Raw genomic sequence first — 24,992 nt, 5'->3', positions numbered from 1 at the left:
AAAAAAAAAAAAAAAAAAAGCTTTAAAGCACCTCCCCTGTCTCTGTGCCATCTGGGGTGAGGTGGGAGCTTAATGGACCCTGTAGATCATATACATTTGAATCTCAGGCCTAGATAAAGGCAGAGCCCTCATGAATGATCAGGGGAGATTTGTTTTCTATCTAGAGCCCTGGACAAGCTAGATAAGCTATTTCATTATCTCTCTTTGCAAGTGAGCAGATTGTTTGTTCTGTCACATTTTTCTCTAGAGTGGGAGCCTCAGAAGGTCTTGGCTCTATGCAGGATTCTGACACAGCTCCGACGCGTGCGTGCCCTAGGCCCAGGCCTCAGCTCCTGTCCCTGCTGGTGGCCACTACATCCAAAGCTTCTTGGGTATCAAGATTGGCACCTCTCCCCTTCCACCTCCCCTGCATCCAGTGCAGCTCCTCCAGGATCTCCTACTTCTTTGGTTTCAGTTTGCTTTGCTTTCCTTTTGGCTGCAGGATTTCCCCTTCTGTAGCAAAGCTCAGTGCGTTTGAAAGCCTGTTCATTATCTTCTCTCTACCACTTCTAGGTGTTTTTAGAGCAGAAAGATTTCTACGTTTCCTAGTCTGCCACACTACCAGAAATGTAATCTCTGTGATACAATTTCTCTCCGTTAAACTAGCAAAAGTTTAATAGGGGCAGGGCTAAATTTTTAAGGGTAAGGGAAGGGCTTACATTCTCCTGATGGGAATCTCAATGGCTACTCAACTCCCGACAGTATTTTGCAATCAAAAATATGAAAAAATGATGCATGTCTTTTGTCCTGGCAATTTCCATTTCTAGTAAGTTATTCTATTAAATCATCATGGATGTGTGCAAAGTTTCAAGTTCAGGAAGTTTGTCATCGTTGAATCCAGCCTCAGCATTTCCAAAAAGCATACATTGTTTAAATATTCCAGTTGGGGAAACAAAAAGGAAAAAACAAGAAGGAAGGGGAAGCACTTATATCAGGAAAAGAAAATCTTTCTTTGAAATCTTCAGCAAATGAATGCGTAGGACTCTGGGTTCAGATCACATCTCTTGGCCATCCCTAGCTATGAGGGAAACTTGGAAAATCAGAATTTTTGGGGAATACAGCTGAGGTTTTGTTAGGAAGAAGGGAGGAATGGAAACCATAGTGTATGTATGTATGTAAGTATATGTGTGTGTGTATTAGGGTTCTCTAGAGGGATAGAACTAATAGGATAGATGAATATATGAAGGAGAGTGTATTAAGGAGTATTGACTCACATGATCACAAGGTGAGGTCCCACAATAGGCCATCTGCAAGGTGAGGAGCAAGGAAGCCAGTCTGAATCCTAAAGCTGAAGAACCTGGGGTCCGATGTTCAGGGACAGGAAGTATACAGCATGGGAGAAAGACGGAGGTCAGAAGACTAAACCAGTTTAACCTTTCCATGTTCTTCTGCCCGCTTTTATTCTGGCCACGCTGGCAGCTGATTTGATGGTACCCACTTAGATTGAGGGTGTGTCTGCCTCTCCCAGTCCACTGACTCAAATGTTAGTCTCCTTTGGCAACACCCTCACAGACACACCCAGAAACAAAACTTTGCATCCTTCAGTCCAATCAAGTAGACACTCAATGTTAACCATCACAGTATGTATGTGTGTATACATGTAAATATGTATGTATGTATGTATCTATGCATCTATCTATTGATTGATATGCTTCTAGAAGGGTAGACATCAAGTTCTTTTGATGTTTATTCCTAGTTGGAAGAATTTTAAAGGTAAATTTTACAATCTTGTTTTTGCATATTTGATATAATACAGCTGCATTATATTTATTTTTAAAATCAATATCTTAAAATTTCAATATTTTAAAATATATATCAATAAGGTAAAATACAATAAGATATTATAATACAGCTGTATTATATTTATTTTTAAAAAGTCACTCAAGAGCCTGGGTGTGGTGGCTCACGCCTATAATCTTAGCACTTTGGGAGGTCAAGGTGGGTGAATTGCTTGAGCCCAGGAGTTTGAGATCAGCCTGAGCAACATGGTGAAACCCTTTCTCTCCAAAAAATACAAAAAAAATATCTGGATGTGGTGGGGCACGCTTGTGATCCCAGCTACTCAGGAGACTGAGGTGGGAGGATCACTTGAGCCCAGGAAGCAGAGGTTTCAGTGAACCAAGATTGCATCACTGCACTCTAGCCTGTGTGACAGGGTGAGACTCTGTCTCAAAGAAAAACAAAACATCAAGAAAGGTTATAGTTGTTAAGGATGGGGTGGCACATGATGGGTATAGGACCACAGCCAGGTGTGGTGCCAGAGAGCAGTGAGAAGCAGAGAACCACAATATCTCAGGAGCTTGGGATGAGGATGCAGCAGCTGCCAGGGCGGGGCACTCTGACTGTTCTCAATGGATTGTTATGTCCTTGGTTTTTAATTTAAGGGGGTCAAAATGTTGCCTATTGTCTTGTATGTGCTGCCTACAACCCATTTGGAATATAGAGGGCAGAAGGGGGGGACTCTGCAGCCCCTCCAGACATCCCTGCTATGAAGGTGGGATATCTTAATTGTGTATGGATTTTGTTATCACCCAGATAGCTGCTTGCCATTGTGTCTGACTTCTTTCAGCTCTTTGATTAAAATGTTCTAAGACCTCCTTCATGCTGTGTCCAGCCTCAGAAAACAGATCAGACTTGTCCTCCCCAAGAGGAGTAGGCCATAGAGTTATTACCATGAGAGCAGCGGCTGGGTCTTCAGGATCCCGCCACAAAAGGACAAACACAGTGTGTTGGGAATGTCGGAAAACCACAGTTTTCCCCCTTTACCAGGAATCATGCCGATGATGGTGGCTGCCATTTATTGAGTGTTTATAGTGAGTATTTTCTCATTTAATACTTTAAACCACTTCACAAGATAGATTCTCATTTTATAACTAAGAAAACAAAGCCTTGGACAGGTTAAGTAACTTGTCTAAGCTCACACAGCCAGGACAGTGGGAAAGAGGTAACTGCACACTGTCTGGTTTTGAGTCTATGTTTGTAACTAGTAGTTATTCTACTCAGGGTGACCAGCAGTCCTGCTTTACTTTGGACTGTCTGGTTCTAGCACTTGAAGTCCCACATTCTGAGAGACTCCTCAGTTCCAGGCAAGCCCGGATGGCTGGATTTGCTTCCTTGGCAGTGACAGTCCTCTTTCCACTGAGTGCTCAAGGGTCCATGTGTTCTTCACGCCTGGATGGTCACCTGGGTGCGATTGAGGTTGGGTATTTTCCATAGTGCCCCCAGGCAACAATAGGCACATAATTGGTACCAAAGGAAAAAAAATCCTAATGGAATTAATGAGTGAATAAATGACTAATGTCACCTACAGCAACTACTTTTAGATTATCTATTATGAGTCAGGCACTGTTAGGTGCTGTGGGAAATAAGTAAGTGAGTTTTAGCTAAATAACTGAGTAACGTGAGTAACTGAATTGCACTCCAAGGTGGAGACTTGCGCTGTTGGCGGTGTCAACAAAGATTAATTAAGGGATATTGCATCACAGGCTTGATGGCTTTAATAACCCACAGCAGTAATGCCACTCTGCTTTGTTGGATCCTGGAGTTGATAAGCCTTATCCCTCACACAATCTAATCTAATTCTTCTGCCTCCCAGCAGATGTGTGAGATATTCAACGCCACTTCACAGGCAGGGAGAGTGAGTCAGAAAGGACCACAAGCTTGTGATCTAAAGCCGTGATTGCACAGTGGTGGCCTTCAGGCCACCTCCAGGCCACTGTTATGTTTTGTGGTCTATATAATTTTTTTAAACAAAATTGAATTGGTGACTCACACCTGCAATCCCAGCACTTTGGGAGGCTGAGCCCAGGAGTTCAAGACTAGCCTGGGCAACATCGCAAGACTTGGTCTCTACAAATAATAATAAAAAAAAAGTAGCCGGGTGTGGTGATGCACACCTGTGGCCCTAGCTACCTGGGAGCCGAGGTGGAAGAGTCACTTGAGCTGGGGCAGTTGAGGCTGCAGGGAGCCAAGATTATGCCACTGCACTCCAGCCTGGGCAACAGAGTGAGACCCTGCCTCAGAAAAAAAAAAAAAAAAAAAATGAATTGCATGACAGTATTTAAAGACTGGAAGATTTTGCATAAAAATCTGAATTTCTAGTCCTTCTTGACAAAATGGAAGATATGACAGCCCTGTGTTCTCGATCATGGCTGTCACTTGCGATGAGGCATTGACCCTTCAGTTTTTTCATTTCCAGGGCTGTCCTGGCCTGTGTTACCTGAGGCACCAAAATAAAGAGACCAGAAGGTAAAGAAAGTATTTCCAGTGGAAGAAGGCATGTGACTATGGCAGCCTCAGGGACCCCAACAGTTGCCCCATGTTCCAAAGGATCAAGAACACAGCTGTGAGGAAAATCCACCTCTGCCAAGGCCAGAAGCAGATCCCTTTCTCCTTCAGGAAATCTAGATGCTGTCCCTGACTTCTCCTGCGGCATCATCTTTGTTCTCCTCCCATTTAGTCAGTCAAGTCACAAAACAAACTTTTGGTTTTTTCCAATTAACCATTTCCTTCAGTGGCAACTCCACTCTTACAGGTGTTCAGGCCAAACGCATTGGAGTCATTCTTGACTCTCTCATACCCCACCTCACTGCCTGTTTCTGCCATCCTGGTGCAGACTACCCTCAGCTCTTGCTTGGGACACCATGGAAGCATCCTGATTGCTCCTCCTGCTTCCACCCTCACCCTGCTGCTGCCTATTCCCAGTGCTTCCAGGGACAGATACTGTCAAAACATAAATGAGATAGCCAGGCACGGGGGTTCACACCTGTAATCCCAGGGCTTTGGGACGGTGAGGAGGGAGGATCTCTTGAGCCCAGCAGTTCAAGACTGCAGTGCCCCATAATCGTGCCTGTGAATAGTTACTGTATTCTAGACACGGCAACATAGCAAGACCCTGTCTCTACAATTAAAAAAATATATATATTAGCTGATGTACACTTGTAGGCTGAGGTGGGAAGATCATTTGAACCCAGGAGTTCGAGGTTATAGTGAGCTGTGATTGCACCACTGCATTCCAGTCTGGGCAACAGAGCAAGACTGTCTCTAAATACACACACACACACACACACACACACACACGGCCTGGTGCAGTGGTTCATGCCTGTAATCCCAGCATGAGCTCAGTATATATTTAAATACACACACACATACACACACACACATATATGGCCTGGTACAGTGGCTCCTGCCTGTAATCCCAGCATGAGCTCAGTATATATTTAAATACATGCGTGCATGCGCGCGCGCGCACACACACACACACACACACACACACATATATATATATAGAGAGAGAGAGAGAGAGCCTGGTAAAGTAAGTAGTTCATGCCTGTAATCCCAGCACTTTGGGAGACCAAGGTGGGAAGATCACTTGAGACCAGGAATTCAAGACCAGTCTGGGCAACATAGTGGGACCTCATTTCTACAAAAAGTAAAATAAAAATTAGCTGAGTGTGGTGGCACACACCTGTAGTCTCAGCTGTTCTGGGGGATGAGGCAGGAGAATTGCTTGAAACTGGGAGATTGAGGCTACTGTGAGCCTCGATTGCATCACCACACTTCTGCCTGGGCAACAGAGTGAGACTCTGTCTCAAATAAATAAATGATATCTATCTGTATTATATATATAATATCTATCTGTCTATCTATCTATCTGACCATGCTCCTCTGATCAGCTCAAACCCGCTGCCGTTTGCTGTGTCACACAGAGTCACTCCCTTATCCTCACTGTGGCTCCTTCCATTCTATACCCTCACTGGGCTCCAGCCACACTGGCCTCTAGCCCTGCTCTATGGATCTCTGAATACCACAAGCATACTACTGCCTAGGGTCTTTGTACCTGCTGGAGGTTTCCGTTATCTAAGGCTGCATAACAAATCACCCCAAAATTTAGTGACTTTAAACAGTAAGAATCATCTATGATCTCTCATGGTTTCTGTGGGATGGGAATCCAGAATCAGCTAGGTAGGGTGGTCCTGGCTCATGGCCTTTCATGAGGTTGCAGACAGATGTTAGCAGCAGCCAAGTCATCTGAGGCTTGGCTAGGAGGGGGACTCTACTTCTGAGGGGACCCCCTCATGTGGCTGGCAAGTTAGTGCTGGCTGTTGGCCAGCGCCCCAGTTCCTAAGCACATGGAGCTCTCCGTGGGTTTGCAGTAGGACGTCTTGAGGGCATGAAGGTTGGATTTCCTCAGAGCAAAAGTGTCCAGGGAGCCAGGTGGATGCTGTAATGCCTTTTATGACTTAGCCTCCGAGGTCACACACCATCACTCCTGATTCATTTGGTCGGTCACACAGAGCTACCCTGATTCAGAGGGGGAGGTGCCACACGAGGGTGCAAATAACGGGAGGTGGGGATCACTGGGGGCATCCTGGAGGTAGCAACCATGCAGGTCTCTGCCTGCAATGTCCTTCCCTCAGCAACTGCAAGGCTGACCCATGATTCCTTAAGATTCCTGCTCTAATATTCCTTATCAGAGAGGCCTCACAGCCTACCCCTTGTAACGTAACTTTCCTACCCTCCTGACATTCCTATCCTGCTTTTCTTTTCTTCACAGCACTTACACCTGCAGAAATACAAGTCTATTTCCTTGTTTATTGTCTGTCTCCCTCCGGTAGATGAATCCTCAGCATTTAGACCAGTGCCTGGTACAAAGGCTCTCAATATTTTTCACACGAATGAAGAGCTTATATGCATTAAATGTTATGAATGAATGAAATCTTACCTCTTTGAATAGACTTCATCACATGCTATCAAGGGCACATACTAATGACACAATTTATCACTATTGATGTTGACCTTGACCTGGCGGAAGTGGAATTTGTCAGGTTTCTCCACTGTAAAGTTACTGGGGTTTCTGCGTTTCCATTCTGTATTGTTTGGAAGGAAGTCACTATGTGTAGCTCACACTTAAGGAGTGGGAATTATGAGGACTGGGAATCTACATAATTTATTTGGAGTTCTTCTGCACAGGAAATTTATCTCTTTCCCCTCATTTATTAACTTAGGCAATCATTTATTTATATTAGCATGGATTCCTGGATATTTATTTTATACTTTGTATTATAATCCAATCCTACTTTATTTTATTGTTCAAATTGTTCCAGCTTTGGTCATTGGATGCTCTTTCAGTTGGCTCCCATGCTCCTTGGACGTATTCCCATCTGTGTGTGTGTGCGTGTGTGTGTGTCTGTGTGTATTTGTAGCACTTCCTTACTTTCTGGTACTACAAGATGCACCAGGCTCATTTTGGTGTGTATTTCCTTCATTTCCTGCCCCAGGAGGCAGGAATGCCCCTAATGTTTCTAAGGAGCCTTGGTTCCTTTTATTGAGAATGGTGTTAGAAACCAAGTTATGTAAATATGCTTCTAGTTCTTCTATGTCTCACCATGTCCTCAGGCACTGCCCTAGTCTAGGCCGTCTCTTCTCTTTGTGGCAACCTGCCAACCATCCACAAAACATTCTGCCCCTACGTTTCCTCTACTCCTTTCTCCCCATCCTTTCTTCTTTTAGGCAGAGGCATCATTCTTAGTGATAAATCGGCTCATGTTAGCCTTTCAATGGACACCATTGTTCTCAGGATGAAGTTCTCCTGTGGATGGTGTAAAACGTTCTTCTTGAACTGGACCCGCCTACCCCTCCAGCCTTACCTGTCCCATAAACCCAGCCTGGAGGCTGAGCTCTAGCCGCACTGAACTACTTTCCTTTATTTCTGTGTCTTTAAAGTGTCCATACAGAACTTTCCACTGCTGAGAAACAAGCTCTAAGCCTAATGACTGTAACCATGTTAAAATGTCTTCTTGCCAGGCGCAGTGGCTCACGCCTGTAATCCCAGCACTTTGGGAGGCCGAGGCGGGCAGATCATGTGGTCAGGAGTTTGAGACTAGCCTGACCAACATGGTGAAACCCCTCTACTGCCCACAGGAACAATTTCAGCTCTTCACCTTGGCATGCAAGAACCTTCACAATGTGTCACCTTCCCCATCTCCTGCTCTCTCCCCTCCTCAGGCCAACCCCTTCAGTAAACCTCGGTGTGACTCTACTAAAAATACAAAAATTAGCTGGGTGTGGTGGCGTGCACCTGTAATGCCAGATACTCAAGGAGGCTGAGGCAGGAGAATTGCTTGAACCCAGGAGGCGGAGGTTGCAGTGAGCCAAGATCACGCCACTGCACTCCAGCCTGGGCAACAAAGCAAAACCCTATCCTAAAGAATAAAATAAAATGTCTTCTCTCCCTTCTTGTTTGGGGTTGAACAAGAGGCAATCATTTATTTAAAGGCCCCCTGTGATACGAAAATTAAAGATTGGTCTCCCACCACCCAGTTTCTGGCACACAGCTCCTAAATCCCTTGGAATTTCTTAGGTGATAGGAAGTCTTTTGTTCTAATGAGGCCACTCCTGGTATCTACAGAGTTCAAGAGGGGCAGTTGACAGAGGACCAAGGCATGATTAAAGGGTGGAACTTTCAGCCCCACCCCCGACCTTTAGGGAGGGGAGAGAGACTGGGGATAAACTTAATCACCAAAGGCCAAACTATTTCGTTGATCATGTCTGCAGAAAGAAACTTCCATAAACCCCCTAAACGATGGGCTTCAGAGAGCTTTCAGGTTGGTGAATACATGGAGCTGCTGGGAGGGCATGGGACACCTGGAGAGGGCGTGGGAGCCCCACGGCGCTTCCCCCATACCTTGCCCTGTGCATCTCTTCCGTTTGGCTGTTCTTGAGTTGTTTCCCTTATAATAAATAGTAAATGTAATAAGGTGTTTTCATGAGTTCTGTGAACTGTTCTAACAAGTTCTCAGACCTGAGGAGGGGGTCATGGGTACTCCTGATTTATAGCCAGGGGGTCCAAGCAACATGAGGCAACCTGAGACTTTCAAGAGTCCCCATGTGAAGTGGGGAGAGTTTGCAGGACTGAGCCTTTACCCTGGAGGGTCTATGCTAACTCTAGTAGTTAGTGGCAGAATTGAATTGAGTTCTAGGACACCCAGTTGGTGTCAGAGAGTTGGAGAATTGGCTGAGATGGGAAAAAACTCCCATACATTTGGTATTGGAATTGTTGAGAGAAAAAACTATTCACTGCTGCCCTGCTGCCCCGTTCATCCAGCTTGCTATGGGCCAAACTCCATGCTCTGCTCTAGACATGCATGTGTGTTTGTGTGTCTGCAGGTCCCTGTGCACGTGTGTGTGCTGGCAGTGAGCCCGGCTGGTCTTGCCTTTTACTGCCCTGTGGTTGCGTTTGCCTGCTTCCCACCATGGAGCGAGTGTCTCATGAAGGCAGCAGACACTGTCGGTACATCCAAATAGTCCCAACACCTGGGATGCGCTTGTAGATACTCAAGTATTTGCAGCTTGAATTATCATCCAAGTAAATAACTAAACCAACAAATGAATAAATGTAAGAAGGGGTAAATGAATGGATGAATGAAGTGGTTGTATCTTTCTCCTTTGCCCTTAGAGTCAGAAGTGGTTTCCAAATGTTGAAATTTTGACCATTGAATTGAGTTGACTTGGATTCTCAATGTTGGTCGACAGTCCGGTGGCAACAGGAGTGGCCTCCGTATATTGGTGAGCACCCACTTCCCTTTATGCACAGCATGACCGTGAGGAGGAAGGAAAGCGTGTGCAGGTGCATAGGAGGCTGCCGTAAGCTCCCAAGAGGAGGGCTTCTAGCAAAAGTGAGGTTTTCTTTGCCCTTGATGTTCTGAGAGCACCTGTAGAAGCTACACAGTCAGTCGAGCCCAGGTGCTTGTTTCTGGTCCAGTTCAAATATGTAAGGCCTAGAGGTGCTTTGGGGAGGTGTGACCGCAAATGCTGTTGGGATTTGAATAGGCAGAAAAGAAGGTGAGAGAGGCTGGGGAGGGGATGTGGGACAACCTGTGTAGGGGCTAGGAAGGGGTTGCCCTGAGGAGGGGAGAGGGCAGGAGGTGGGGAATGTGATACATTGTGAAGGGTCTTGCATGCCGAGGTGAAGAGCTGAAATTGTTCCTGTAGGCAGTAGAGAACTCTTTTAAAATGGATAATCAACAAATAACTCTACCTTTACTTTTTCCTACAAGGTAATACATGCTAATTACAGAAATGTTTGAAAATATAGACAAGAATAAAGCCAAAAGGAATCATGAGTCAGCATATCACCTAGAGAATGCAATGCCTTTGGTGTATTTCCCTCCAGTAACTTTTGGTCACAGTCATCGTAGTCATATGTTACACGGTGCTTTATAACTTGTTTTAAAAATATCATTAATATGTTATGAGCATTTGTTCATGAAGCCATCTTTTGAAACCTGATTTTTAATGGATGCACAGTAATTCATCTATGTCTGTGGGCTCTGCCTCTGAGGATTAAACTAAACTTGGATCAAAAATATTTGAGAAAGTAAAAGTAACAATACAACAATAAAAATAATACAAATTAAAAAACTATAGTATAGCAACTATTTTCATAGCATTTACATTGTATTAGATACTATAAGCAATCTAGAGATGGTTTAGAGTCTAGGGGAAGATGTGTGTAGGTTATATGCAAATACTATGCCATTTTATATTAGGGGCTTGAGCATTCCAGGTTTTGGTATCCTCAGGGATCCTGGAACAAATCTCTCTGTGAATACTGAGGAAAGACTGTAATGTACTTAATAAATTCTTTATTAATAGTTACCTGATTATTTTAAATTTTTCAGGATATGTGAAGGCTCGATGGCATTCTTGTATATGCATGTTTACATGTACCTCAGATTATTTCTTAATAAATTTCTAGAAGCAGAGTTACTAGGTCAAAGATTCTGTAGATTTCAAAGGCCTTTAGTGCCCTAGGTCCTAGGGAATGACTGGAAGTTTCTAAGAAAAGTGATGTGGGAAGTGTCTTCTTTTCTTCTCGTTTTTGCTGATTACTTTTAACTTTTTTATGGAAGACAACCCCTGAGGCTCCTGCCTGGTCTACACTCCTCCCCTGAGAATGATCCAGTGTCCATCCATAATCCCTGAGGAAGAGGGCCTCTCCCTTCATATTCCTACCACCTGTCTTCCTCCTTAGGCTTTTCCATCCCTGGCCACCACCTCTAGGGCCTGGGTGCAGGTCAGTACTTGGTGCTGAGGCTCAGGTCACAGAGCACTGAGGCTGGGGCGGGGACTGCCATGCTGCAGAACAGAGGTCCCCAGCCCGGTGACCGGAGCACCTCTCCTCCCATCCTGGGGTGTCCAATGTCTTCCCACAATTCCTGCTCATCCCTGCAGTTCATGTGTCCTTCAGGCATCTCTGGTTCCAATTTCCTGCTTCTCCAGAGCTCTCCAAATCTTTCTTCCCTCTGCTCCTTCCCTGTGATCCCTCAGCACCCACCCTACCTCCTCAGACAAGCTGAGTGTCTTGTCCTGGACAGTTTAACTGGTGATTCAGGGATTTATATGAGGAGAGTTTTATTGCAGTATCATGCAGTAGATAAATTAAAGTGAAATATTTCTGCCTTTAAAGTGGCTCCCTCACTGCTTCCTCCCATTTCCTACTTCCAGCCACTCAGTGCTGCTCAGCTCAGCTCAGCTCCGTCCCTTGCCCTGGATGCAGTGCAGGCTCCCAGCTGCCCCTTTCTCGTTCCACCCTCTACTTCTACTCCAATCAGCATTTTACACAGCCCTGGAGACAGCCTGGGGACTCCATCCAAGGGGCCCAGGCCGCGGTCAGGGGAGAAGGGAGCGGAAGCATTCAGGCCTGGCGGGAGCAGCCAGCTCCCCACAACACCTGCCGCTGTCCGGGAAGTCCTTCCACCGAAGCTCCCTCCCTGCCCAGAACCTCAGGGCTCCCGGGAGCCAGCACAGAGGGCCCCTCAGCTGGAGCATTTTAAGGGCTGGCTCAATGTGCAGAAGTGAACTACCTATCCTTTCTACCTGGCAGGGCAACTGAGGGGTCAAGTAACATAACGGGTAAGGAAGTGCCTCATAAAACGCCAGGCAAATATAAGCCATTGTTATACAATTGTTTTCATTGGGAAATGTAATTTAGTTCCAAACAACCGCTTTCAGTGGAAATCTTGGGACATAATTATAGTGGACATCTGTTGTTTTTGGCCTGTCCAATGGCCCTTTCCCCTTCTTCTGGCGACAATACCGCCCACCCCCCTTCCTCTGGGGAAGTGCACCTCTCTAACTCCAGACCTGTAACCCTTCTGGGACTGCCATGACGTGACTCCACCGCTGGGTCCTAGGGATGGACGTGTGACCCGGGCTTGGCCAATCACTGTAGCCCCACCCCCCACCTACACGATGATTGGTCCCTGCAATTCATGACCAGGGTCTGGTCAGCTGTCGTTCTACCTTGAGATTTTGACATAGGGAGGCAATGAGAACGACCGTTTCCTTCTGGTGGAGGTTGCTGAGCAGGGGTGATATGAGCTTCTCAGTCTGTTCAGGCTGCTATAACAAAATGCCTTAGACTGGGAGGCTTAAAAACAACAGACAGTTATTTCTCCCAGTTCTACAGACTGGGAAGTTCAAGATAAGGTGGCAGCAGATTTGGTGTCTGGTGACCACCTGCTTTCTGGCTCATAGCTTGCTACAGTTTGAATGTCCCCTCCAAAACTCATGTTGAAACTTAATCCCTAATGTGGCAGTGTTGAGAGGCAGGGCTTTTAAGAGGTAAGTGAAGGGCTCTGCGCTCATGAATGGATTAAACCATTTATGCATGAATAGATTAATCCATTTGTGGATGGATGGATTAATGGGTTAGCATGGGAGGGGAACTGGCAGCTTTATGAGAAAAAGAAGAGAGACCTGAGGAAGTGGGTTTGCACGCTTGGCCCGCTTGCCATGTGATGGCCCATACTGCCTTGGGATTCTTCAGCGTTCCCAGCAGAAAGAAGGCACTCACCAGATGTGACCCTGCCTCCTTGGACTTCTCAGACTCCATAACTGTAAGGAATACATTCCTTTTTTTTTGAGACTTTTATCTTTACCACCTTTACTTTGGGAGGGTATTCGGAATTTTATGGACACTAGAGGCAATTCTGTTTGCTGCAAAGAATCAAGAGGCAAACCTGTAAGACTCTTTAGGGATTAAAGACATAGGAATTTTGGGGGGACATAACAAATTGGGAACTTCTTGACCTTTTTCTGAATCTCTGCAGCAGGAAGAATAATGGGAGAGCGAGTTGTTTTGAATGTTGCTTAAAACGACCGAGTCTTATTCAGACACTGGCAACCATTTCGCGCAGAGCAGAGCTTACACTCCAGCCTGAGAGGAAAAAAAAATAGCAGACAAGATGCAGATTTAGTTATCTTTGCAAGTAACCCCTTCATCTGCCTTAAATCAGAGCATGTTGAGGCATGGAAGTATAGTAATAGATGCTATGCATGTATGGATAAAAGATGAGCCAACCATACATTTGTAATTGGTCATTCACTTTTATCTTTACCTAGAGGCAATTCTGTTTGCTGCAAAGAATTGAGAGTCCATTCACTTTTGGATCTCTTGGGTTTTGGAGTCTTTGGGATATGCACCTGTAAGGCTCATGCAGAACTCTTTTTCTGTTCTGGGGGGTGCTGCTCAGCTCAACCATTTCGCACCCCTAGATTGGTTTTCTGGGGATATGGAGTGCAGAGGGGGGCACCAGCTGGCAGGCAGCCCAGCACAGCTCATTTTTTGGAAAACCAAAATGAAACAGCAACACCACCAACAACATAGCATCATCTTGAACAGAAAAATATAGCAAGGAGCTGGGAGACAGATTAAGCAATTCAGGAGCTAGGATGACGTGTGGGAATTTTAGACTGTTTCATCCCATTAGCAAAGATAAAATGCATACATTTCACATAAAGTCATGTGTTGTTAACACAAATTTATTGAAGGTCAATAAAATGCTTAATACAATATTCATGTGATTAGGAATTCCCATGTTGCAGAGGCTAGAAGGACACTTCTACTCTCAGGCTGAGGGTCTGGGCTTCCCAGCTCATTCCAAGCCTGAGGCAGAGCCACCTGGACTGGTGGCAGTGGTCAGAGGAAGGACACAAAAGCTTTGGAACATGCATCCCTTGGAGGTTGCTGGTGCTGACTCTGGACATTTCATTCCCCAGTGACCTTGTTGTTTCTTCTCCTCATTTGTGAAGTGTCCTGTTTGCTTTATAGGCTTGTTTAGACACTCAGATGAAATAATGGATGATATTATGAAAATTGTAAGTGACAATAGAAATGTAAGATGCACATAGGAATGAGAGAAATAGATCCTCAGAAGAAGGAGGAAAACCACCAAGCCTAAAACACTAAGAAGCTAAAGCTCAGGTCTGGATGAGAAAAAAAAAGGCTTAAGAGGACTAAGATCGCAAAGCCAGGATGATGCTGTGTTTTTGCTGACCTCTTTGGAATATGGTTGGCTACTAGAATCCTGGCAGGGCCCTGTAAGAGTCGCTGGCCAGACAGACTCTCGAGCCGGCCTGCCTGGTTTCACACTCTGCCTCACCACTGTGACCATGTGACCTTGGGTGGGAGACTTTGCTTCTCTTTGCCTCAATTTTCTTATCTGTGAAATGGGGATAACCACATTCATCTCAGAGGATAGTTGTAAGAATTAAGAGAATCCATTCATGTGAAGTACTTGAATAGTGTCTGGAAAATGATAAGTTCTCAATAAATCAGCAATCATTATTTCCTATCAAGAGTAGGAGTCCTCGTCTTGCGAATAGCCACACCTGTGATCTGGGTCAGATGATTGAGATTTCTGTGATTCCATGATGTGTTGGGAGAGAAGCAGCGTTCTTAATGTCTGTACTGTTGACATTTGGGGTCAATAACTGTGCTCTGGGGGCCTGTCCTGTGCATGATGAAATGATTAGTGGCACCTGTGGTCTCTCCACACTAGATGCTTGTTGCGCCCCCTCCTTCTCTGTTGGGACAACCAAAACTGTCTTCAGGCACTGCCAAATGTCCCCCTTGGATGGGAGATGGGGAGAAGCAAAATTGCCCTCGGTTGAGAACTGCTAGACTGGAAGCAGAGTTCTTAAGCTAGGGACCCGTAGATCTGGGGATCCCAGAGAGGAGCTTTGAGACATCTGTGAAAGCCCTGAATTCATTCATGAACGTGTGTGTGTGATGTGCGCGTGAGTGAGCTCGCAGGCACTTTTCTCAGGAGAGCTCCCCAGCTTTTTACCAGACTCTCCAGGCGGTCTAGGACAAAAGAATTCTGAGTTCTGCATCCCTTCTTGCCCTGACATGGGCTAGTCCGTGCTCTGAGAGGAAAGGCGTTTTAGGTGAGCACCAAGTTCCTCCTGGTCACTGTGTGAAGCTCTCTGGCCTTTTTCATTGAGCTCTTTTTGATAACCCTTCTGTTTCTAACCCCTTTTCCTCTTTTTTCTTTCCTCTTTTTTTTTTTTTGAGATAGCATCTTGCTATATTGCCCAGCCTGGTCTCAAACTCCTGACCTCGAGCGAATCCTTCTGCTTCAGCCTCCCAAAGTTCTGAGCCACCACACCTGGCCATCCTCTCTCTCTCTCTCTTTTTTTTTTTTTTTTTAAAAAAAAAAACAAAAAACAAACAAAAAAAAAAACCCAAAAAACAACCAAACAAAAAAAACCCCTCCTGTTCCCCCTCCATAAAGCCTGTTCTTTCTCTACCATGCTGGAAACTTCAGGGACTTTTGCTCTTTCCCTGAGAGTCTGAGTAACTCTCCAGACAGGCAGCCGTTCCACCCCACTTCCCCTCTAGGCTTCCAGAGCTATGTGCAAGTGGCAGGGGTGGGTGGGGAAGGGAGGAGGGGGAAGGTCACCAGGCACATTCCGGGTGAGGGGCAGGTGGTAGGACCCTTCTTTCTGGGTAGCCTTGGTCCCATGCTGGCTTTGTTCATCTCCCTTCCCTGCTGGTGTTCTGGTCCTTGTTATCTTGGGCAGAGCCAGGGAAGCCAGTTGCCTTGCGTCCAAGGTTACTGTGCTGGGGAGCTAGTATTTACATGACTGCCGGGATGTGGGATGAACCTATTGTGCTCTGCAGCCAAAGCTGTGCTCAGCCCCAGGATCCTCAGGAGACATGAACAGACTGAATTCTGAGTTTCTCATTAAGAACTTGGCTCTTCACCAAGGAAATCTGTTCCCCTTCCAAACAGAATCTGAAGCTTCATTTAGACTGAATTAGGAGTGGCAAGAAGGGAAGGGAGGCCAATGCATCCCAACATTTTCTGACCGTTTTTGGTTTAAACAAAAGAATGGGGAGGGGGATAAGAAGAGTAACTCCATTCAAACACTATCAGCCAGTGCAGGTCATGAGGTCATGGATACAAAGGACCCACCATTGTCAAATCCCTTTCCCTTCCTTCTTTCTTCCCACATCTGCCTTAAGGAATGTATCAGAAAGACTGATCCCTCTCAGTGTGAGTCCAAATCTACCTATTTGTCAGTTGTCACGACTGAATAAAGACAGGTGTAGACTAGAAAAGTGGTGTGAGTGTTTATCTGAGTCACCTGACATTGTGACTCACGCACTGCTTTTGCTTCAACAACCCAGGCGTTTCTCTTCATGGTGCTAATGGACCGTGCACTTGGGTCATGTGGGCGTGGAACAATCTGGATTTTAAAAATAGATGAATAAAGAGATAATTATGCACCTCACAATTTTAATCTTTACTAGTAAGAAATGAGTCACTGCAAGGTTTGTAAAGGCAAACTCCCTAGGCAAACATTTAAAAGGATTTGATTTTCATCTAACTTTTTCTATTCACCATTCTTCATAATTTGAGGTCACACAGGTCGTCTTAGGATCTTCACTGCCTCACCGTCATCAGCCAGTATTTATCAACCAAGGGATTTGGAGTCTGGCTTTTCTTCCACTCTTCTAGAACTCAAAGCAATCTTTTTTTTTTTTTGGATGGAGTCTTGCTCTTGCCCAGGTTGGAGTGGAATGGCATGATCTCGGCTCACTGCAACTTCTGCCTCTCAGGTTCAAGCCATTCTCCTGCCTGAGCCTCCCGACTAGCTGGGATTACAGGCTCCTGCTACCACGTCTGGCTAATTTTTTGTATTTTTAGTAGAGATGGGATTTCACCATGTTGGCCAGGCTGGTCTCGAACTTCTGACCTCAGGTGATCTGCCCACCTTGGCCTCCCAAAGTGCTGGGATTACAGGCGTGAGCCACTGCTCCTGGCCAGCAATCTTTCTGAGCAATCTGGAGAAGTCTCTTAAACTTCATGAGCCTCAGTCTCCTCATTTTTAAACTAGAGGTAACAACGCCTTCCTCATGGTGTTGTCATGGTGATTAAATGACACAGGTAAGCGGTGGTGTTCTGTGTATAATGAAGCATCTTCTTTTTTTTTTTTTTTTTTTTTTTTTTTGAACGGAGTCTCACGCTGTTGCCCAGGCTGGAGTGCAGTGGCGCGATCTCGGCTCACTGCAAGCTCCGCCTCCCGGGTTCCCGCCATTCTCCTGCCTCAGCCTCCCGAGTAGCTGGGACTACAGGCGCCCACAACCGCGCCCGGCTAATTTTTTGTATTTTTAGTACAGACGGGGTTTCACTGTGGTCTCGATCTCCTGACCTTGTGATCCGCCCGCCTCGGCCTCCCAAAGTGCTGGGATTACAGGCTTGAGCCACCGCGCCCGGCAGCATCTTCTACCATTAAATGTTGTTAATAAGAATAGAAATGATGCCCTCTGTTCTGTGAGAAGACGTCTCTCCTTAGAACAGACTACTCAATCAATGACCTGAACATTAACCAATTTCTGTGGCTTCCTTCTCAAAACTTCATGTCCTTCTAGTCCAGTAGCAAGTATTAATGAATTTTTTAAAAACTTCCTAAAATAGAGAATTCCAAATGTTAATATAATTTTAAGACATACTATTTTAGAAAATATTACCTCAAAGGAAAGTGAAGAGCTCTAAAATATGTTAACACCTTTGTTTTATTAAACTAAAGCTATGAATTGCATTTGGCAAAATTAGACAATTTTGGCTTACTAAGGAGCTTTATGAAGATGTGATAGCTGTAGAGTGAGTGAAAGTCATCAGCAATGTGGACATGCCATAGGAGAAAGTCCTGTGTCACAAGGCTGTGGCAATTTCACAGGAGCAGTGGTCATAGGAGGCCAGAACTGAATAAAGCCTTGCTGTAGACTGAATGTTGATGTCCCCTCAAAATTCATATATTGAGCCCTAATCCCCAGTGGCAGGATATTTTAAAGTGGGACCCTTGGGAGGTGATTAGTCAAGAGGATGGGGCCTCACAGATGGGATTAGCGCCCTTATGAAAGAGGCCCCAGAGAGTTCATTTACCCCTTCCACTACATATGTAAGGATGCAGCAAAAACATGGTGTTTGTGAACCAGGAAGTGGACCCTCCCCAGACACTGAGTCTGCTAGTGCCTTGATCTTGGACTTCCCACCCTCAGAACTGTGAGAAAGAGATTTCTGTTGTTCATAAGCCACCCAGTCTATGGAATTTTTGATAGTGCAGCCCCAATAGACTAAGACAGACCTAGAGATCATTTGGCCAAGCTTACAGTGGTGTAAGTGGAGCAATCCTCCCTTGAAGGGAGGGAAAGTGACTTGCCCAAGGTCACACACCCAGCGAGTAGGGAAGAAGGAGTAGATCCCACTGGACTTCTTGTCCAGTGCTCTTTCTACCTTGTTCTGAAGTATTACTTCTGATGCAAAGTCATTTTTTTTTTTCCCCCTGGGGCCAGCGCAGTGTCAACCAAGTAATTGAACTGATATCAAACCATCAGGACATCAAAGGAGGTGCATATTTCAGAAAAAAAAAAAGTGTGTTTGTATAAAGGTGGAGTGATATTTCTGGAACATTTGTTCTTTACTGGGCAGGATTTCTGTTGAGATGCTGTGGCAGAAGCCTCCTGTATTAACCACATCTTTTCTTTATTTCTGATGCTTTGGCACCTGGGGACTTGCTCCTCCCAGGAATAGCCGATTGGATAAATAAGACAGATTGTGGTAATAAACAGATCTATATGCTGAAATCAGAATTAGGGAAGCGGGGGATGGCATTGCTTGGTGCTCAAGGCCAGAAACCAAAGCTTATGTTCTCATGCTTATCCTACTCCAGAGATGCCATACCCTTGAATATATCAGCTGCATCTCCTCATCTAGAATCAGAATGATACCATCGACCTCCTTGGGGCGGGGGTGGGGATGGGGGATAAGGGTGGGCATGGGAATATGGTATAATTGGGAACTCAGAGGCTTGAAGATCCAAGGGGAGATTTGTAGAATACTTGTTCCCTTTTGCACTTTTTACAACTAACCTAGGTTTGACTTGAGATCCAAGAATGGAGATTCTACTTTTTGTAATTATCAGAGGCCTGAAGACTACAGAAAAAGGCTATGAAATACTAGCATTTGAGGTGAGTGAAACTTCATATGGAACAAGAGCAGTGCCTTTGAATTAAAGTCATGAATCAGAGGCCTCTGAGCAAAACATGAGTCTTTGGGGGTTTATGAGTTCAGCTGATATTTTAGGAGAGTCACCAGACCAATACTCTGGTGAGCCCTCCATGAAAACAGGAGTTAACTATGCATTAATCAGAGTTGTATATCTATATATTTATGTATAGGGACAGATGGACACACACACAGAAAAAAGAGAGAGAGAGAAGAGAAGAGAGAGTTATTTTGAGGAATTGGCTCACACAAATGAGGAGGTTTGGTGAGCCCAAAATCTGATGGGGCAGGCAAAAGGCCAGTCTGCCGGCAGAATTCCTTCTTGCTCAAGGAAGGTCAGTGTTTCTTCTCTCAAGGCCTTCAGCTGAGTGGATGAGGCCCATCACATGATGGAGGGTCATCTGCTTTACTCAACGTCCACCAGTGTAAATGTTAATCTCAAATAACCCCTTCAGGAAAATATCCAGAATGACATTTGACAAAATATCTGGGGACTGTGGCCCAGCCAAACCGCCACATAAAATTAATCATCATAAACTATAAGTGAGAAGCTGAGACTCCTGGTTCATGGAAAGACTCCATGGCTGTGGAAGGCTTGGAGAGGGGACAGGAGAGTAGCCTCTGATGGGATTCTAGGTGACCTCATGGTCAGCATCTCTCACTGGGTGGGAGCTCCTGGGGAAGACTTGAGTTTCTTGTCTCTTGCATGTCCAAGTTCATGTTCTTTCCTCTTGACTGAGGATGGAAAAAAGAAAAAAAAAATCCCTGTATTTACTCAGTAAGTTGTCTATAAAGTTTCTGTCCCTTTTGAGAGCTTGAAAGGTACAGTTCTAATAAGGTAACTTGGCCCCTTGACATCAAGGTATTTGGAATAGGTTTTCTCTGCCAATGCAACACTTAGCAACTATTGTACAATAATTTTGTGCTTATGTCCAGCCCATCTGTGAACAATGTAGTCAGTGTTATGAATTCATGAACTATAACTGTCCAGCTTCCAGGCATGGGAAAAGGAGCCCTTCTCTGGGGCAGACATAAAGGAATGGTCCTAGCAATTCCGCTCACAGGGGTGAGGGTGGAAATGTTGTCAACAGATGGCAACACCATCCTGGCTCCTCACAAGGTTCTCATGACCTTTTAACTTCTGATAATGGCTTGGCCCCCAATGTTGCCTGAGAACCTTGGATAGCAAGGGGGCAATTGCTGAGTGGGCATGTTACTAGCTAATCAAAATTGCCTCTGAAGAGTGAAAACTGCGTGTGAGAGGCATGGAAGTCATGCACATCCAATCACTTCAAAAGCCAGTCATGTAGCTAGGGGAGCAGATTCAAGCCGATGTTTCTACTAACCGGTCATTTCAGTGAACAGAGACTCAGCTGTGAGGTGGGTCCTTAAGTCTTCAGTTTGCCAGGTAATGAGAGGAATACCCATTTTCCACCAACCTCCTCCACAAAAGCACACCAAGCAGGCTTGGTCTGACCACTGGGAAACCCTTCTGCTCTCAAAGCTGGTGTGGGTTGCAGGTCTACCTTCTGCATTGATGGGCAACGCATTAGGTCAGGCATATATGGGGAGGCATAGTACTTCAAAAATCGCAGGGTGACTGGAGGACTAGGGGTGTATTGTAGCAATACACTGTGTCGAGTCGCAGGGGGTGCTGTACACCCCTCTTGCTCACCTCCCATTGCTTCCCTCCTGAAACCAGCATTTGCAATCCTGTACCATTGCACTCCAAAGGCTTTTTCACATGGAGCACTAGGGAAGCAATTCTGCTTCCTGCATCTCCTAGGACAAGAGTCCCCTACATGCTTTTTCAATATTAGCACAATCTGCAGTTAGTCAGCTAATCCCTTGATTATGAACATTGGTCAGACAAATTGGCTAATGGAATCTGCAGAAGAAAAGAAAAAGATTAGATACAACTCATCAATAAGACCAGACCTGGCATTTGGTCCAGAAAAGGTCACAGTCTTTAAGGGAGGTGTGCTTAATTATAGGAAAATTACATATCAGTCATGAAATAAAATTGCCCTTTTGTTCCTGGGAAATAGCATGGTTTAAAGAAGGTATCCAGTACTATCTAGATTCGTTCTGGTATGCATAGATTTGATCCTCTGATGCTGTTCAGTTCAATGAATTGAATTGTTGAATACCTACTCTTTGGAGGGGTCAAAGAGAAAGAAAAGAGAATATCCTCTTTCCTTAATGAGTTAATAGAATTATATGAGGGAGAACAAGGGAGGGATGGAGGGAGGGAAGAAGAGGGAGGGCAGGCAGGCAGAAGGAAAGAAGGGAGGGAGGGAAAGAAAGAGAGAAGAATGGAAGGAAAGAGGGAGGGAGGGAAGAAAAAAAGAACTATAAGAAGTAGCTGAGTGAAACAAGCAGTCAGCAGCATACCTGCCAGGTTGGGGAATGTAGTCAGTTGGTGTTGTAGAAGTTGTTTGTTTGTTTTGTTTTAAGAGAGACAGAGAGAGATGCTTTGAGAATGCTTCATTGAAGTGGTGCATCTTAAGCTGGTCATTGAAAAACAAGCAGGACTTGGATGGAGGACAGGCATGTGCAAGACACTCTGGGCTTAGCAAGCAGTGTAAGCGAAAGTGCGGAGAGGAGTGGAGGTGCTGGGTGGGCAACAAGGAGGACAGGACCTGACCCAGGCCAGTGCAGCTAAAGCTGCAACCAGGGCTCCCTGGAGAGAAAGCAAAACCAACTGTTATAATAGAAGTGGAATCTACACGTGACTCCACATTGATCTAAAAATGTGATCAAATACATGAATTCACGCAGGAGAGGAGATGGTTCTTCCTTACAGAAGAATTCCAAATAATGTGAGATACTCTCATCTCCCAGAGGGAGACTTTAATCCACTTGTGTCTCTACCGGGTAAGTGGGTTAGATTTAGTGACTTGCTTCCAAAGGACAGAATATGGACAAGGAAAACTAGGAGCTTCACATGGTAGAGAAACATGGCAAACAGCACCTTAGCCCAATGGTTGAGGTCGACACCACTGGTAATGTGGATATTATGTACCCCAGATATAAAATGACAAGAGGACATTTCACCTTTATGGTGAAATAAACCTGTAACCCATCTAATCAAGAAAAAATATTAATCCCAAACTGAGGGACATTCCACAAAACACCTGACCTGGGCTCCTTAAAACTGTCAAGGTCATGAAAAAGAAGGGAAGTGTGAGAAAAGTCACAGACCAGGGGAGACTAAGAAGACGTATGACTAAGGACAATGTGGAACCTGGATTGGGTCCTGGAGCACAGAAAACAGAACATTCATGGGAAAACAGGTGAATTGCAAGCAGAATCTGGAGTTCAGTTAATAGTAACGTACCAGTGTTGGTTTCTTAGTTTTCACAAATGTATCAATGGAAGATGATAACGTTGGGAAAAGCTAAAACCAAATGAGTATGCAGAAACTCTCTGTAAATCTAATACAATTCCAAAATAAAACGTTTAAGAAAAAATGTGGGCTGGGTGCAGTGGCTCATGCTTGTAATCACAGCACTTTAGGAGGCCGAGGCAGGCAGATCACTTGAGGTCAGGAGTTCAAGACCAGCCTGGCCAACATGGTGAAGATGAAACACTGTCTCTACTAAAAACACAAAAATCAGCTTACAGGCATGGTGGTGCATGCCTGTAATCCCAGCTACTCAGGAGGCTGAGGCAGGAGAATCACTTGAAACTGGGAGGTGGAGATTGCTGTGAGCCAAGATCGCACCGCTGCACTCCAGCCTAGGTGACAGAGCGAGACTCCATCTCAAAGAAAAAAAAAGTGGCATTTACTACACAGCTAAAGTTTTGGAACTTTTTTAGTTTGCTGGCCTCTCCCCGTCCATGTGATGTTGGGATTGTTGTGTTGGTGGTATTCACTGGCTGAGGAAATGTGGACCAGCAAAGAGTTACTTATGTAGTGCAGTGGTTCAGAGCCCATGCACTGTGATCAAATCCTGTGTTTCCCACTTAATAGCTGTGTGGCCTCAGGCAAGTTGCTTAGCTTCTCTGTGTCTCAGTTTGGTGATCAGTAAAATAGGGACAATAATAATTATACCCTTCTCCCAAGCTATTGTGAAGATCAAATGAGTTAATACACGTGCAGTGCTTACGATAGAGCCTAACTAGCCTAACTTTTCTAGGAAAGAGTAAACACCATATAAGTATTAGTTATCACCAAAAAGTCACTAATGCTCTTAAATGAATTTGACTTTTGAGCATAACCTCTACAAACGTTCGAAGTACATGTGTGCTATGCTGCACCACGGATGGCTCTTGAGGACATCATTGTGCTAAGGCAAGACAAACACTGTGTAATTCCACTTATATGAGGTCCCTAGAGAAGTCGGATTCATAGAGATAGGAAGGAGAAAGGTGTTTGCCAGGGGCTGGGAGGAAAGGGAAATGGAAGTCAGTGTTTAATGAGGACAGTTTCAGGTTTGCAAGATGAGAGAGTTCTGGAGATTGGTGATGGTGATGGTTGTGCAACAATGTGAATGTGCTTAATGCCACTGAACTATAAAATTCAGAATGGTTACGATGGTAAATTTCATGTTTTGTGTATTTTACCACAATTAAAGATAAATTTTTTTTTAAAAACCCTAAAAATAAAATATATGTGTGAACGCACTATTTATTCAATCTGTAGGCAATATAGTACAAGGATTTGTACATTCAAGAGTAGAACTGTGTCTACATATGAATTTCTAGGTCCTTTACAGTAAATTTTTGCTTCACCTCACTCCCACCCCAGGGGTTGTCCCCACAGCAACATGGTGACATGGTGAGGCTAGGAGGCATGACCCAGGCAAGGGATGCTGACATCCTGGGTCAGGTGTCAGGTGCGCTAGGACTTCAGAGAGCATGGGTCTCAGGGGAGAGGGCATGACGTTGTCTGTAGTGGCTTCCAAAGCACCAACTCCATGCTAGACAAATGAAACTCTAACTAAAGTCTCAGTGAATTATACGGACAGGGAAAGGACATCCAGGGCCATGGGATGAAGATATTTTTTTTTTAACCAGAGGGAGGACAAGGTCATGTGAGTCATAGTTTCATCCCACCACGAAGTGAGCCAAGACCCACCACGAACCTCTTTAAAAAAAGACTCAGAGCCAAGTGTGGTGGCTCATGCCTGTAATCCAAACATTTTGAGAGGCTGAGGCAGGAAGATGGCTTGAACTCAGGAATTTGGGACCAGCCTGGGCAACACAGCGAGATCTCATCTCTACTGAAAAAAAAAAAAAAAAGTTATCTGGGCATTGTGGCACACACTTGTAGCCCCAGTTACTCAGGAGGCTGGGGCTACATCAAAGACCTAAACACCTTTTCCTCTTGCTAGGACCTGGTCAAGGGGAACACGAGCTCTGTAAATGAAGGCCCAAGCGCAATTCTTGGCTCCACCACATCCTGTGTGCCCTTACCCAACCTCTCTGTGCTTCCATTTCCTTCTTTAGAAGTTATGGCTGGTAATAGTGCCTCTCTCATAGGGTTTTTTAAAATGATAAATTGCGATAAAAAGTGTAAAGACCTTAGAAGGCTGCCTGGCATCATAAGCACAGGATTAATGTTAGCTGGTATGATTGTGATCAAGA

General features: G+C 45.0%; 1 long non-coding RNA gene across 2 annotated transcripts in view; it reads left to right on the top strand.

The window, feature by feature from the left end:
- The first annotated feature begins 11,630 nt into the window (after positions 1-11,630).
- Positions 11,631-24,992, top strand: part of LOC126941330 (uncharacterized) — an 87,775-nt gene continuing 74,413 nt past the window's right edge. For both annotated transcript variants that reach the window (XR_007721249.1, XR_007721250.1), the window contains exon 1: positions 11,631-11,955. This is a non-coding gene — a long non-coding RNA (uncharacterized LOC126941330). The remainder of the gene's footprint in view (positions 11,956-24,992) is intronic.

This window comes from Macaca thibetana, chromosome 18 (assembly GCF_024542745.1).
Source record: "Macaca thibetana thibetana isolate TM-01 chromosome 18, ASM2454274v1, whole genome shotgun sequence".
Classification (NCBI taxonomy): Eukaryota; Metazoa; Chordata; class Mammalia; order Primates; family Cercopithecidae; genus Macaca; species Macaca thibetana.
The sequence above is the reverse complement of the archived record's forward strand: the minus strand, read 5'-3'. Positions and strand labels throughout refer to the sequence as shown.